This window comes from Lemur catta, chromosome 9 (genome assembly GCF_020740605.2).
Source record: "Lemur catta isolate mLemCat1 chromosome 9, mLemCat1.pri, whole genome shotgun sequence".
Taxonomy (NCBI): domain Eukaryota; kingdom Metazoa; phylum Chordata; class Mammalia; order Primates; family Lemuridae; genus Lemur; species Lemur catta.
The window spans coordinates 40,561,408-40,576,216 of NC_059136.1; the positions used below are offsets into that span (position 1 = coordinate 40,561,408).

The window sequence follows — 14,809 nt, forward strand, 5'->3', positions numbered from 1 at the left end:
TCAATCAAATCACAATCATTGACCTCAGATATTTTTGAATACTACCTTTTAGGTTTTAACCTAAGTCATGTAATATTTTAAAGCTAGTTTCCTCATCTGTGGAAAGGGCTATCAAGAGATGATTGTAAAGAGTTTTCAACGGCTTTGGATTTTTGTCCTCTTTCCTTTCATTTTGGTAATCCTTAAAAAATAGCTCAAATAATATTTAGAGTCTAATTTGAAATGATCAAAGATTGATAAATTACTACTCTGGTACAGTAAAATTTTCAAAAACTATGATGAGAAATAAAATGATCCTCCTCCACCTATGTCAATGAATCAACAAGTATTTTGATCTCTTTCAATTACTTTGAATTTCTTGAGTGTCTGATAGATGCTTAGATCTCTCTCTTCACACTTTCAAATCTAGTGTTGGGACTCAGAAAACAGTACCCAAAACTAAGGCCTCAGAAGCAAAGGTTTTTCTCTGTCTTTCTCCTGTCCTCCTGCCTCTCAGTCCCATTGTTCCCTGCGGCTAGCCATAGAAACTAGAATCCCTCTCTCCCAAGGCAGGTCATAACAGCCAGAATCCCTTTTCCCTCCAAACCAGCCATAAAACCTAAAATTATTCTGTGTTAAAACTGGCCATAAAGAAATTATCTGGCCTATTTTGCCTCACTGTATAAGACCCCCATTCCAATGAGGGTCCTGCCCCACACCCAAAAAGAAGAAATGTATACTTAAGAGAGTCTAAGAAGAATCTAGACAAAGACTTGCTAGGTTTCCCTACTCAGTCTATTAACATTAGATCATACCCTTTTTGTCCAGTCATATTTCTACACAGTTCTCCATACTTTGTTGAACCTAAGCATAAAAATCCACAATTTCCCCTGTATCTTTGGGACTTCATTCTGAAGGCTCTGTCTATACATGTTAAGTAAATTTGTGTGCCTTTTCTTCAATTAATCAATCTGCCTCATGTCAGTGGTTGTTCAGGAAATATTTACGGGACCAAGGGCCTTGGTCGCTATACTAGGAACCATTATTAACATAGCCATATCCTTTCAAAATTTTCTCTGAATTAATTCTAGAGTTATGGGAACTCAGCCTTGGAATTAACACCAAAAGGCAAGTAGCTCAATTTCTATGTGATGCTGGAAATGCCTTTACAGCTGGGAACCAGAAAACTAAGTTCCAGGTCAATTCTTTTCCATCTTTGCACAGCTCATACTCCTCAGAAATTCTACCATTTGTGGAGCTAAAATATGATGTGTTTTAATTCTCACTGGTATGCAGACTTAGGATCATACAGAGTATGCTAAATCACACATGAAAATCCAAGACTTATAAAAGTCCATGTCTGTTGTATTCTCTGAATCTTCTGTGTCATACTAAGCATTACTATTTCCTATAGCTATACTTCATCTGACAGGGTTGCTATTGATATTCCTCTTCTTACTGCTAGATCTTCCTCAATGTACAACAGTTTGTCTATTCTTAAAGTAAAACAACCAGAATTGTACACCACTGAGTTTGTTATGCTTACTATAAACCAGTATTTTCTAGTGTGGTTTGTAGACTTTTGGGGATCCAGAGATCCTTTCAGAGGAGCAAAACTATGTTTATAATAATACTAAGACATTATTTTCATCTTTTACCTTGTTGACATTTATACTGATGATGCAAAGGCAGTGGTGAGTAAAGCTATAATGCCTTAGCTGGAAACAAGCTAGTGGTACCAAACTGTACCAGCAGTCATCATCGCATTCTTTACCCCCAAGCACTCACAGGGAAATAATAAGCAAGTTGCATTTAAGAAGATCCTTGATAAAGCATTAAAAAATATTTTCACAAAATTTTAACCCTTGAGTATATGGCTTTTTAATATTCTGTGTGATGAAATGGAAAGTACACAGAAAAGATTTCTACTCCACACCATACTGCCATGGTTGTCTGTGACTGAGCTGTGAGCAGAGCTGTTCACTTTTATTATGGGACATAATTTTCAATTGAAAGAATAACTGACAAACTGCTATTATTCAGAGTTGAATATTATATTAATATATTGATAGATGTAACCCCACAAATTTTTACTTGCTTAATAATTCTTCAGAGTGTAAAGCGGTCCTGTACCAAAAGTTTAAGAACCATTTAAAAGAGAATTATGAAGATACTAAATCCTTATTGTGGATACTTTGTCTCTCAGACATATGAACATTTGTTTTGTGTTGCAGGAGGAAGATCAGCAACAACATACTGCTAACTCGCATCTACTTAAGTAAAAACTCCCATGTCTGAAGTTGTTTGCTCCATTGTCTTGTGCAGCTGAAAACATAATGGGTATGGGTTGGAAAATGTGTGCTTTAGAATGTCAAGACCTGAAAGGGATGGATAAAAGGATCTCATCTTTTGATCCAAACAACTCATGTTTAAGACAGAAAGTTGGCTGGGCAGGGTGGGTCAAGCCTGTAATCCTAGCACTCTGGGAGGCCGAGGTGGGAGGACTGTTTTGATGCCAGGAGTTTGAGGTTGCAATAAGCTGTGATGATCCCTACTTCATTCTAGCCCAGGGGACAGAGCAAGACTCCGTCTCAAAAGAAAAAAAAAAGTTGAAATTTAAATTAATTATTTAATGTTATTAAGTTGGTTGGTACCATAGTTTGCTTGTGAAACTGGATCTTGTGTCTCCTGATTTGGTCCTTATGAATCAATACTAGATGGCTGGTAGCTGTAATTTCAGCCTAAAACTCAGAAAACAAGTTGGGTTAAATGTGAAGGTTTGGGATATATCCATGGGCACATAGAATAATTCAATCTATGAGAGTCAATGAGGGATAGAAAGCTGAAGTAGGTCACATAAGAGAGCACAGGATGAAACCATGGTTAATGCTTACCAAGAATAATTTAATGAATTGAAGCTCAGAAGGCTATATACAGTACTAAAGTTTTTTGGAATACTCACAATGTTGCAGGTACTAAACTCTTGACATAATTTAACACATTCTATCATCGTAACAACTGTATAAAGTAGATATTTTCTCCATTTATTAAAGAGGAAGTGAAGATCCAGAGAGATGAAATACGCTTCCTGGATCTCACAAGCAGAACATCAAAAGATAGGATCTGAATTTAAAGTCTCTCTTATCCTAGATCCCTTTTGTCTTCAAGGAGCTTTCACCTCTGGCTTTAAATTGTGCTAGCTCTTCCCTATTCTTTGGAACAGGGCTAGGGGGATGATAGAAATGTTGCATAGACATATAATTAGCCTTTATATCCATCCATAGTCAAAGAACATTTTACTTTTGTTTTATGGGTCATGAATTACAAGGAGAGAAACAACAAATGTGTTTTTCTTTAATAAGGAAACCCAGTTTCACTAAATGTTTTCATTGCTTGAACTGTTAGCATAGGAATAGTTAAACGTAACTAAGCAATAATCAGTGTTCTTGCATTACATATAATATCCATGGAAGTTTAAAGCTGGAAGGTTTAAATGTGCCTCTGGGGTCTCACAGCTAGACACTTTGCACCCCACAATATCCATGCTACCTCTAAATCAGTTTAATCCATGTTATATGTCAGAGCACAGAAGTTAGATAATATATTTAAAACAATAATTTAGCAATTGAAAACTACTGAAAAACTAAACATCAGGAAGCTCAAGTCTGATTAAGTGGGATGAAACTGTTTTCTGAAATTTAAGCCAGTCTCTCAAGAGTTGAACCACCTAAGGGAGAGTTCAAACAAACGCTGAAGCCGTGAAGGTTTGTTGGGGGGAAATGAGTAAGTGGGTTTCCACCAAGCGGTGTGAAGTCATCAGGCCAAGATAATGCTTCCCAGAGGTGTAACCGCTGTGGGGGGTGGGGGGTGGAAACGCGCTGTGCTTTGCAGGTCGGGCCCTGGGGACTAGGACCGCTGACTACCTGGTAGTGCAGTAAAATTCCTGACCTCTAATCACATCCCCCAATACCGCACCCCTTACAGTGTGTTGAAAACATCCCTTCCAGTTTATTCGACTTTTCTGTTTCGACTTGTTCATTATAGGCCAAATCTGTGATGAGGACTAAGTACCCAATCTTCAAGGTCTGGTCGAGTTCGAAAGAAGTCCACGCCTCAGAGGATCCTTGGAAGGGAAAGAAAAAGAAAAAAAAGAAAGAAAGAAAGAAAGAAAAAATCTGTTTTTACCCTATAACAATTTCAGGGGAATGAATCTCCAAAGACCCAAGTTAATTAATTTGTAAACTCACTCCCATTTTCTCCTAAACAGCGCCACCTACTGTCCATTCTAAGTCATCGGAAGGCTTACTGGCAAGGACCAAAAAGGAAGGGGGAAAAAGTACCCAGGAAAACGAATTCTACCCAGCCTTGGAGCATTGTAAGAATGATGAGAAAAAGCTATTTGCAAGCAAAACTACATATTTTGACTCGTTATCTTTATCGAAGGCTAGCAAGGAGCAAAAGCTACTTTAAGCTCTTGCCCGAGAGACGGCTATATACGAATGAACAAGAAAATAATTTTAATTATTTTATATTTTATTTTTAATGCGCGCTGTTTCGTATTTTTACGTTAGGGGACCAGGCTGAACAAAACAGTACAATTATTTTTTTCCTTCCGCCCACCTACGGCGGAAACTTCGGTGTAAAGGAGGCTTGACAGTTAGTGTCAGCTCAGAAACTTCGCTTGGAGGGAAGAAAGGGTTAACAAGCCGTAGACCGGTCGCGGTCTTTTTAGTCCCGGCCGCCTCGCGCGGACCCCAGGTACACACACACACACCCCTCCCAAGTGTTCCTCCTCCGGGCGGTTACCTAGCCTAAGGGCACCATTTGGCTTTTAAACAAATTACTTAGACACAACGGGGAGTTTGTCACTTAGCGAGAACTCGTAACCCGGGGACATCTACAAAGCGAGGGCTCCCAGCGCCGCCGCCGCCGCCGCCGCAGGAAAGCTGGGAATCAGGTGGCGGCCTCCTAGGACGCGCTGCCCCGCTCTGCACACGTTAGCAATCAAGTTAATTGAATTCATTGGCGTTTAGAACCGGCCTGTAGCTCAGAGAGGGCTTTGAATGGCCAATTTCTCTCTCTCCCGCTCCGCCCGCCCTCCCGCCCGCGCGGCCGGGTCCCTCCCCTCAGGGTTCCCCAGTCCACACCTCCCTCTCCACTCCCCTCACCCTCGCTCCCTCCTCCGCCCTATTAAAACACCCACCAGCTCACCAGTTAAGACCCCCTTAAGTTGGAGGAGGCAGAAAGGCAACAACAGCGAGGAAGGAGAAGTCAAGACGTCTGGAAAGAATTACCCAGTCCTGGCTTCGAGCAGCCCATTGAACCAGGGACTTGAACCAGCCCCAGCCAAAGACTTTTCTCCCGATTCTGCGCTTCCTGGGTTCTGCTGAGTCTTCACCGGGCTTTTTTTTTTTTTTTTTTTTAAATTGATACAAAAAAGAGACTTTCCGTTATCGGGGGGAGGAGGACTGGAGCAAAAAATAATAATAATAATAATAATAATAAAAGGTTAATTTATTTTTAAAGCACAATTTTTAAAAAAAGAATTAGAAGACTGAAGCGCAACGGAAAATAAAGCGAATAGTAGTGAAATTTCCCTTTAAAGTGGGGGAGAATCAAACATTTAAGACTCCCCCATCCTTTTTAAACGATGTTTTTAAATTTCTTATTTTTTCTGGCCGGTCGTCTCAAATTCATCTGATCTTTTATTACCTCAATTTTGGAAACTGCCCGCCACCGACCCTCCGGGACCACACAGACAGGCTGAAGACGACTTTATGACCAAGAGCTGAACAAGGTACGTTACACTGGCGCACTTTGTGAACGATGAAGGTCCTCAAATGGGCCAGGGAGAGGGAAGAAATTATCCACATAAGTGTTAAAAAAAAAATTAAGTCAGTTTCGCCAGAAAAGTTTTAGGTCTAAAAATTTCCAACAGACTGAAAATCAGGGAATATTTCAGATCACCGTCAGGCTTAGCAACATATCCTTGTTTTCTCATCTCTGCGCCTCTCGCCAGAAATCCGCTTCCTTTCTGGGGACACAGGTAACCTCTCTGCCAGGGTAAGGCTGCATGTCCTGAGATGTACTTTTCCACTGCATCTTCCGGAGCGGCAGAGGGGCTCCTGAGTTAGGAAACAAGAATTTCCACTGTGTAAGGAAAATGCATTCCGCACAGCCACCCCCGTTGCCCTCACCTTCCCACCCCCTTCCCTTCTTTTTTGCCCGCACACGCTAGATGGGGAGAAAAACCTTGGAACAGCCCAGCGCGTTTAACTTTTAAGTGAGAAACTCGCTTCTTGCTGGGAATGCAAAGGGTTAAGCGATCTGGGCTTCCAGCTCCGAGGATCGGGGACCCCAGAGAAGGAGGGTTCTTCGCTACCTCCGCGCAGCTACCGGCCTCGCTCGGCCACTCCCCCCTTTCCCGGGCCTCCCTCCTTTGCACTTCCCGCACCCCATTAAAGTGTCGGGCTGGCTGTGTCGGGGCTCAGCTCAGCTCCGGAAGCCTCACTCCGGCCAGGGGTCCCGGACGCAGGCGGTGGCGCTCGGAGACGGGAGCGGGAGGAGGGCGCGCATCCCTCGGCTCAGCGCGCGGCCGCCGGGGGGCAGGGCGGGTGTGGGGACCGCGCTGCTCGCAGCAGCTGCAGCGTCCCCGGAGCCAATTCCGACGTGGCACCGAGCACGCCGGCACTTCTCGCCTCAGCTGCAGCTGGGGGCACGGCCCGGTGGAGGACCGGGGGGCGCCGTCCCGAGCGCCCCGGCGGGGGAAGGGGGCGCGGGGCCCGGGGAGCCGGGGTGGAGGCCGGAGGGAAGCCAGAGGCTGGGGCGGGATGGCTGATCGACACCTTGGGCGGAATTCGTTACGCTAGTTCCCGCCCTGCGGGAGCCAGGGCTCCGAGACGGGTCCCCGGGAACGGGAGGGCGGGTCGGAAAGGAGGGTCTGTGTGTGAGGGTGAGAACTGGGGGGCGAGAAAGGCTTTTTCCTCTGGCCACGGAAACGCAGCCGAGGGGAAACGGCGCTGAAAGGATAATTAAGGCTGGAAAGGGGCGCTGGGAGTGGAGAGGCGGTGCCTGGGGAGGAGGGCTTACGAGACCCGGGTCCGATTACACAGCCGTAGGTGCCAGTTTCCCCCGCGCCCCTCTCTCCGTCCCCCAGACGTCGGCGCTGAGCACTTGGACCCAGCCGCGCGCCTCTGGGGCGACTGGGCTGCTGCGGTCCTGCTCCCAGAGGAAACTGTGACCCCCCGCTGGCTCCTCCCTGCCCAGCTCCCCACCCTTTGGGACCGTTGCTTCCTAACGGGTTTGCAGAGTAGCTGCCCAGAAACGCTACACTTCTCCAACCCACGTGGCTGGCCCGGGATTGCCTTTGACGTCACACCCAGGGGGGAGGTGTGACGCAATAGATCGGGAAGCCCTGATTGGCCACGAAGGGCTTCCCCCAACTGGAGGCCTGAGTATATATAGGCCTTCAGCTCAGCGTAAAAGCTAAAGCGAAGGAAGCTGGTAGATGGATTTTGCTGAGGAAGTGAAACAGCCGATAAGAGGGAGAACAACTTCACTGCCCATTGTAGATTTCAAAGCTTTGGCTTAGATTTCTCACTGTGGAGAAGGCATACGATAATATACCTTAAAACCGGATTCTGATTTTTTTAAAAGGCTATATTAGGAATAAAGTTTTCAATGGTCATTGCATATTCAAACTCATGAGGCCAGATTTAAAATTAAAATATGTAATTCTATAGAATGGACTAGAACAAATAACTATGTCAACCTGTTTATTTAAATGTTACGGAACAGTTGGATTGAAAAGAACTCTTAAATTCCGAACTTTTTCTTTTCCTTCCAATGCGTGCAAGATGACTTATTCATTAGTTTTTTACGTTTTTCTAGAGGCTTAACATCACACATACAGCTGAGGTATTATTTTTTGAATACCCACTGTACTCTCCACCAAGGGTTGTCCTAGTAGTTTGAATAATTTGTTCACATTTTCAATGACAATTTAATGTTTTAACGTACCTATTGTGGTATGTATATTATGTTGTATTTGCAATTCTGGAACAAATAATTTCTAATTCTAGGTGGACATTGCTAGATTAAAGCACCGTAACTAGAATATCTCTTATATTTTCTTTTTCTTATATATTATCTGAGTCAGGAGAATAGAAAACTGCATTGTAGACATATTGACAAATGCGTATTACCTGAGTTGCTTGTATTGTACCTTGGAATTGAATCTTTTCTCAAAGAAAGTTATGCAGTTTATAAAAACTCAAAGACTGAACAAATTGGTGACTAGCATCAAATTTTAATGTCATTCTCCTGAAAGCAAAGATATTTAGTTAGCAACCTTCCTGCAAAATAGGAATTGTGCAAAAAATGAATAAGAAACTGTTACTAGAAAGTAAGTTAGCTTGGAACTAATCATTTTTGTTAAGTCTATAGAATATAGGCCCACAATATTGACTCTTATAAATACCTTTCCACACATGATCTTCTTACCAGCCAAGATATCTTTTAAAACATTTTTTTTCTTGAATTTTAAACACATACCTTGCACTAGTTCATTTATTTTCTACTATTGGCACTGTGGGAAAAGTCCTTTGTCTATGGATCAAGGCAGACATCCCCTTTGACTAAGTTATATTACACAGGTACATTTTAAATCTAAGAATAAGTAGTTGTTACATTATTAGCTTCCTGGTTCTTGCATCAAGTGTGATCATGAGTTAATATATTGGGAGAACAGAGCATAAACCCCATGTCTCTTTCTGGGTTCTCCCTTTTATCCATGCAAACTCTGGCTGTGTTTCTCTAAGAGGCTGCAAGGACAGAGCCAGTGGTAGCTGGTATGTCAACTGAAAGGGGGACAGCTCCCTGTATAGAAAACTCATTTCCACCACCCCAACTGGCTTTTAATCCTTTCCCCTCTAGCAGCGATCTATGGAGAATAGAAAAAGTATCACCCTACTGCATATAGCCCTGTATTTAGCCTTAAATTATTTAAGCATATCGTGAATGTTAGCCATGTGGAGTTCATGTATGTACTGCCTTTCACACAATCTAGGAAAATGTTACTAATTTTAGACAATTGAATATCACAAGGTCTCATTGTTAAATATTTTATTATTAAAATTAAATAAATATTAATGCATACCTCCTACCTGAATCCATCTGTACTGCAGATAATTAAAAATAAGTTAAAAGTATACTTACTGGAGTTTTTAAATAACCACTTTATAAGGAAAACTCTGACCTGGTTTATAAAAAGCAATAGCTACTGTTTATCACACGTCTAGTGTGTTTCAGGAACTGAACTAGACATTTTGCATACATTATATCTAATCCTAACCTTCAAAGAAAAGTTAAGCAACTCACTGGAAGTCACAGTATGGGACATGAATGGAATTTAATTAAAGAATTCTTAAATATAATGCCCTTGAATTGGACTACGTTCCTGCTGAATTAATCAAGTTTTATGAGGGCTCAAGTTAAGGTGAAATCACATCTTATTGAGAGAGATCAGTAAAGATTTCATGAAGAGACTTGGCATTTGTGCTACATGTGGCTACATAGGGTTTTGACCTATAGAGATAGTTCCCAAGAGCCAATGTAGTTATGTATAGACCTGAGATTCCATTTCAAGTCTTTTTGTGATTTTCCCCTTCACTGTGAACTAAATTTAGGATGGTGAAGTTTAGGAACCAATAGAGCTTTTGGGAGACTCGACATCCTAGAAATAATTGATTAATATGGATGGTGCAAAGGAAGAGAAATCTGAAATCTACAGTTCTGGATCCAGACAGTGCTGGGATGACAAGGCCTTTAAAAGGCTTGCATCCTAATCCTGCCAGCTTGGCTCCAGGGTCTTTGCTAGTGGAACTGGAGAGAGAAAGGCAGACTTCAAAGCCAGAGAAGAAGAGGTCAGAAGGGCAAAGGGAAGGGAAGAGTCTTCATGCTCTGTGTCCCAGAGCGTAATGTGCTCCAATGTGAAGACTACTGGGCAGGGGACTTCATCTGGATACTTTTATTTCAGATTTCTAGTTGGGGATAGTACCAGAGAAAATACACATAAGGGATGTGTGTGAATACAAATGAGGTCATGAAAGTGTTCTATAACTTTAACCCAATAGTTGCCAAACATTGTTTTACATTTGAATCACCTGGAGAGATTTTAAAAACTTGTAATGTACTGGTCACAGCCCATATCAATTAACTCAGAATGTTGTGGGGGCCACAGATCAGTAATTTTTACAGATCCACAAGTAATTTTTTTTTTTTTTTTTTGAGACAGGGTCTTACTCTGTCACCAAGGCTGGAGTGTAGTGGACTCGTCACAGCTCACTGCAACCTCAAACTCCTGGGCTCAAGGAATCCTTCTGCCTCAGCCTCCCGACTGGCTGGGACCAAAGGCATGTGCCACCACACCTGCCTAATTTTGTTTTTCTATTTTTTATAGAACCAGTGTCTCCACTCTTGCTCAGGCTGGTCTCAAATTCCTGGCCTCAAGCAGTCCTCCTGCCTTGGCCTCCCAAGTTTGTAGGATTGCAGGCATGAGCCACCATGCCCTGCCAGAAACCTTGCTTTTTAACCTTTTGCTCACCATAACTTCTTAATCCACTATCAACCAACAGATGGTTACCACCTGAATATGTCTTATTACAAAGAAGCAGGTTTCCATACTGTTTGCTAGTGTCATCAGCCTAGATTAATATTCCCAATTCTAATTATTCTACATATGATTTAAAGCCTATTTGCTCCTCTTCCCATACAATATGAGTTTATGGGTATAGAAAGCTTGTGTTTCAGAACCAGTTCTACTATTTATTAGATGTGCTCTTGAGCAATGCCTCATTAGTGAAACATTCTTTAAATGTTTCTTATTATTCTTTATGCTTTTGTGTGTTTAAATATTGGCTACAAGTTAAAAAGACACTGATGTAGTCTTCTTCAGTGGATTTCAGAATATAATGAGGAAGAGAGACAAGTTCATTTTATAACTTAAGTTACTCTTCCTTTGGGTTAAAACCCTGGCTTGCAACAATAACCATAATGACAATAACAACCAATTATTGAGTGCATACCATATTTTAAGTGCTGGGCTTATATATATGCTGTGCTTATTAGTTACAGTAAGTCTTCAATAAAGGTACTGATCTCATGTTACAGATGAAAAAATGAAGCTGAGAGAGTGGATACCAGTCAGAATTTACTCTCTGCTCTTAATTAGGTGACTTATGCATGGAAATGGAGCACTTAATGCAACCTACATTCATCCCTTTTATAGATACTCAGCTATGGGTGGTAGCAACATTAAAATTAACAAGAGTTTCAATCATACCCCTAAAAATTTGAAGTTCAAAGATATTAATTGAACACAACATGTCTTACTGATAGAACCCTTAAGTGGTTCCTCTGAAATCAGATAGCTAATATGAGACAGAGCTTGAAGTTGAATCCATTTCTTATGATTACCAGTTTTTTTGTTTTTTTTTTTTAACCATACCACAGTTATTACTTGCTAACTAAAGCAATGGGTTAAAGGCAAGGAAAGTCAGGCTGATTAGGTAATTATTGATAGGTAGGAAGCTAGTATCACTGAAATCTAAGTATTGATAATTTCTTTATTGAAATACATAGTTAAGTTAGTTTATTTTTTTAATTTTATAATCTGTTTTGTGAGTCAATATGATTGGCTCCATTTTATAGAAGAAGCAACTGAAAATAGTAATTATTATGTAATTTTTTCAAGGTCACCTAACCATTAAAAGGAAGAGCGAGGATGCTATCCCAGCTCAGTCTGGTTCCAGAGGCCAAATTTTGTAGAATGGATAGTAGATGGCAGAGGTGGGATTTGAACACCAGTTTTATCTGACTTTTGCTAATCGGATTAATACTATCTGATTTCTCTAGTTGAAGAGACAACACACACATGCACACACACTCAGAAGTCATTACAGCCAAAATACAAAGCAGTATATGGATCAATGGGCAATAAATGCTATAAGGGTACTGGCATTCAAACTGATAAACGATGATGCCCCAAACTTGACCCCTGAATTTATAAGATTGCTCAGATTGCAACTTACAATTGCTATAAATGCTCTTGAGGACCATCCATGTTTTCTATATTTGTTATCCAAAGATCTTCTAGAGCTAGTCTGGGACTCCCTACAACCCTTACCTTTAGACATCTGGACAAGAAATTATGGATCTGTGCTTTTTTTTTTAAAGGAAAAAAAATGGCTCAATGAGGGGTACCCTTAAGGGCTTGGTTGGCACTCAGCATATATTCACTGCCCCTGCAATTAAGATGGGGGACCTGTGCCTATCAGTCTGCATTGACTGCTTGAATCCAAATGGATTTATTCATTGATTCAAAATCTATTCATTGAGTACCTGCTATGTGCCAAGGCTTGTTTTTGGTACAGGGACACAAGTGGTCACACTGAGCCACACAAACCCTGCAGCCATAGAGTGTAAATAGGTGCTAGTGAGAAAAATCAACCAGAGTAAGGGGAGAGAGTGTGCCAGGGGTGAAGAGAGTGCAGGGTGGAGGAGTCCTTTAGAAAAGAGTGGCAAGCTAAGACCTCCCAGAAGAGGTATCATCTGACCTAATCTCTGCAGACTTTCCTAGATGCTGACTCAACAAATTTGAATCTACTTCAGCTTCTCCCAGATCCAAAACAGAAGGACTACTTTATGAAAACTGTGGGAACTCAGTTCTCTCCACTGCACTAGGGCAGTGAGAGCAGCTGTTATTCTCTCTTCATGCAACATTTTCCTCTCTGCTTAATAAAAAAGGTCAAAGGGGAGGAAAATGCTCCAATGCCCAATGACCCAAAGAGTCCCATTTGGGGTATATGAGTTAACAGTAAGGCTTTCTATCTGCTCCACAGGCAAAAGCGATGGAAACAGTAGTACCTTTTTTTTTTTTTTAATGGTAAAACAGGATGTTGGCTGCTGGCAGTAGAAGAATTGCTGCACTACAGATGGAACCAGCAGCTTCCTTTGAAACCACCCCTTGCCCTGTCCGGATAGGCTGCACCCACTTAGGAAAGTACTTGAGCCCTGAAATCTTCTCACTATTGGGCCTATATTGTACTTGAGTAAGTGCTAATTTTCCATTTTCTAGAAGAGCAGGGAAACAATTTTCACAGTGTTTCCGCAGTCATTCCTTAAATAACATAGTTTTATTAGCCAGAAACAAAAGGATGCCACATATGTTGTCAAGAGGATTCAAATATAGTCAGCAAATATTTACTGGGAATACTCTAATCATCTGGCATTAGGCCACTGTGTGGATCCAACTCCTGATTTTGTGATTTGGGGCAAGTTATTTAAATAATCAGAGTCCTGTTTTCCTCATCATATTCATGTGTTATTTGTAACATGAGATTAATAATATATTTACCACCCAAAGTCATTAAGATTAAACAAGATCATGCTCTTAAAAAACAACAAAACTTGCCCAACTGCCTGAAAACTAATAAATAATGATTAAATGTTAGCTTCCATTATAACGATGATTATGATGACAATGTTGATGAATAAAGTTACATTCATTCATTCAACAAATATTTACTGAAGACCAACTATAAGCCAGAAAAAAAATGTTTCATGCCCTTGGGGCACACATATATATATACACACAAACATATATATACACACACATATATATAATGTCTATTAACTTTGTGGAACTTACATTATAGTGTATCAACCCATTCTTTAATACTTGATTTGACCTAAAATTCTGTGGAGAATAGTAGTTTATAAATAATTGGTATATAACAGGCCAAAGTCTGATCCTGGGCAAAAAATAATCGAGTTTTATATTTTAAATTTTCATAGAATTTAGATTTCTAAAACATATTGCCATCTAGCAGTGAGCACTTATGATCTAGGATTGAACTAACCCTATTTTCCAATGTAACCATAAAGCCATATGTCTGAAAAGGAGAGTATGCTTATGAAACAGTATTTGTATGGGGGATTGTCTCAGAAAGTCTAACACATATGGTGCCCATATCTTTGAAATCGCCCCGGGGAAATTGTAAAGAGACACATCCTGTGTGTCATTCCCTGAGATCAATGTATTCCCTTCAGCGAAGCTGGCTTTAAAGTGTGCCTTTTGCCCTCTGGCCCGTGCTGGGTGTGTCATGCTAGACAACACTGAGATATCTCACAGAAACATAAAGGTTCAATTCTAGCCACGTTGCTGCAGTTTTCCCAAGCTTCAAAAGGACATTCTGTAGACGCCTATGATGTAAGAGGGCGTTACCACTTCAGCTGTGGCCAGCAGATGCTATGTCAACACTCTCTATGTCCACGTGTGCTGATAAAAGCAAGGAAAATGTGAATAATGGAAAAGAATGGCAGGCAGTTCTTTTGCTGGCTATGGTGATTTTAAACACAAGCTAAACACACACTTAAGCTTCTCCCTGGCAAAGTGTTTTAGTCCCCTTGAAATTTTTCACTCTTGTGAGAATGACTCACGTCTTGGAAATGACAAGTTCCAAGTCTGGTGCTCCCAGCACCTTCAGGCATTGGTTAATGTACCATTTGGGAGTTTTCAGCATCCCCTCAGCTGTGTTAATTAACAAGAGGTGCTTACTTGCCTTTCTCTCAAAACTCAGCATTTCACCATACCTCAACAGTATGAACTTCCCGCGTGCATTGTGGTTACTTTATTATTCCCTCCTATTGCATGCTATCAGGTCTTAGAGATAGGCTGCTAGAAATAGAACAGAAATTTGTTTTTTGTTTTGTTTGCTTTTTAGCTTCTTAGTTAATTGATACTTTAAACTGCAATGTGTTTTTGGTTTTT

General features: G+C 41.1%; 1 protein-coding gene and 1 long non-coding RNA gene across 2 annotated transcripts in view; one reads left to right on the forward strand and one right to left on the reverse strand.

Annotated features, from left to right (window-relative positions):
* Positions 1-3,759: 3,759 nt before the first annotated feature.
* LOC123644311 lies at positions 3,760-5,303 on the reverse strand. Its single transcript, XR_006737107.1, has 3 exons — positions 5,274-5,303; positions 4,051-4,102; positions 3,760-3,830 (listed from the first exon to the last, which is right to left on the reverse strand). It is a non-coding gene; the product is annotated as an uncharacterized LOC123644311 (long non-coding RNA).
* The window catches only part of HAS2 (hyaluronan synthase 2), a 28,332-nt gene continuing 18,646 nt past the window's right edge, over positions 5,124-14,809 (forward strand). The window contains exon 1 of the mRNA XM_045560377.1: positions 5,124-5,776. The gene's annotated coding sequence lies outside the window, so the exon portion shown is untranslated. The remainder of the gene's footprint in view (positions 5,777-14,809) is intronic.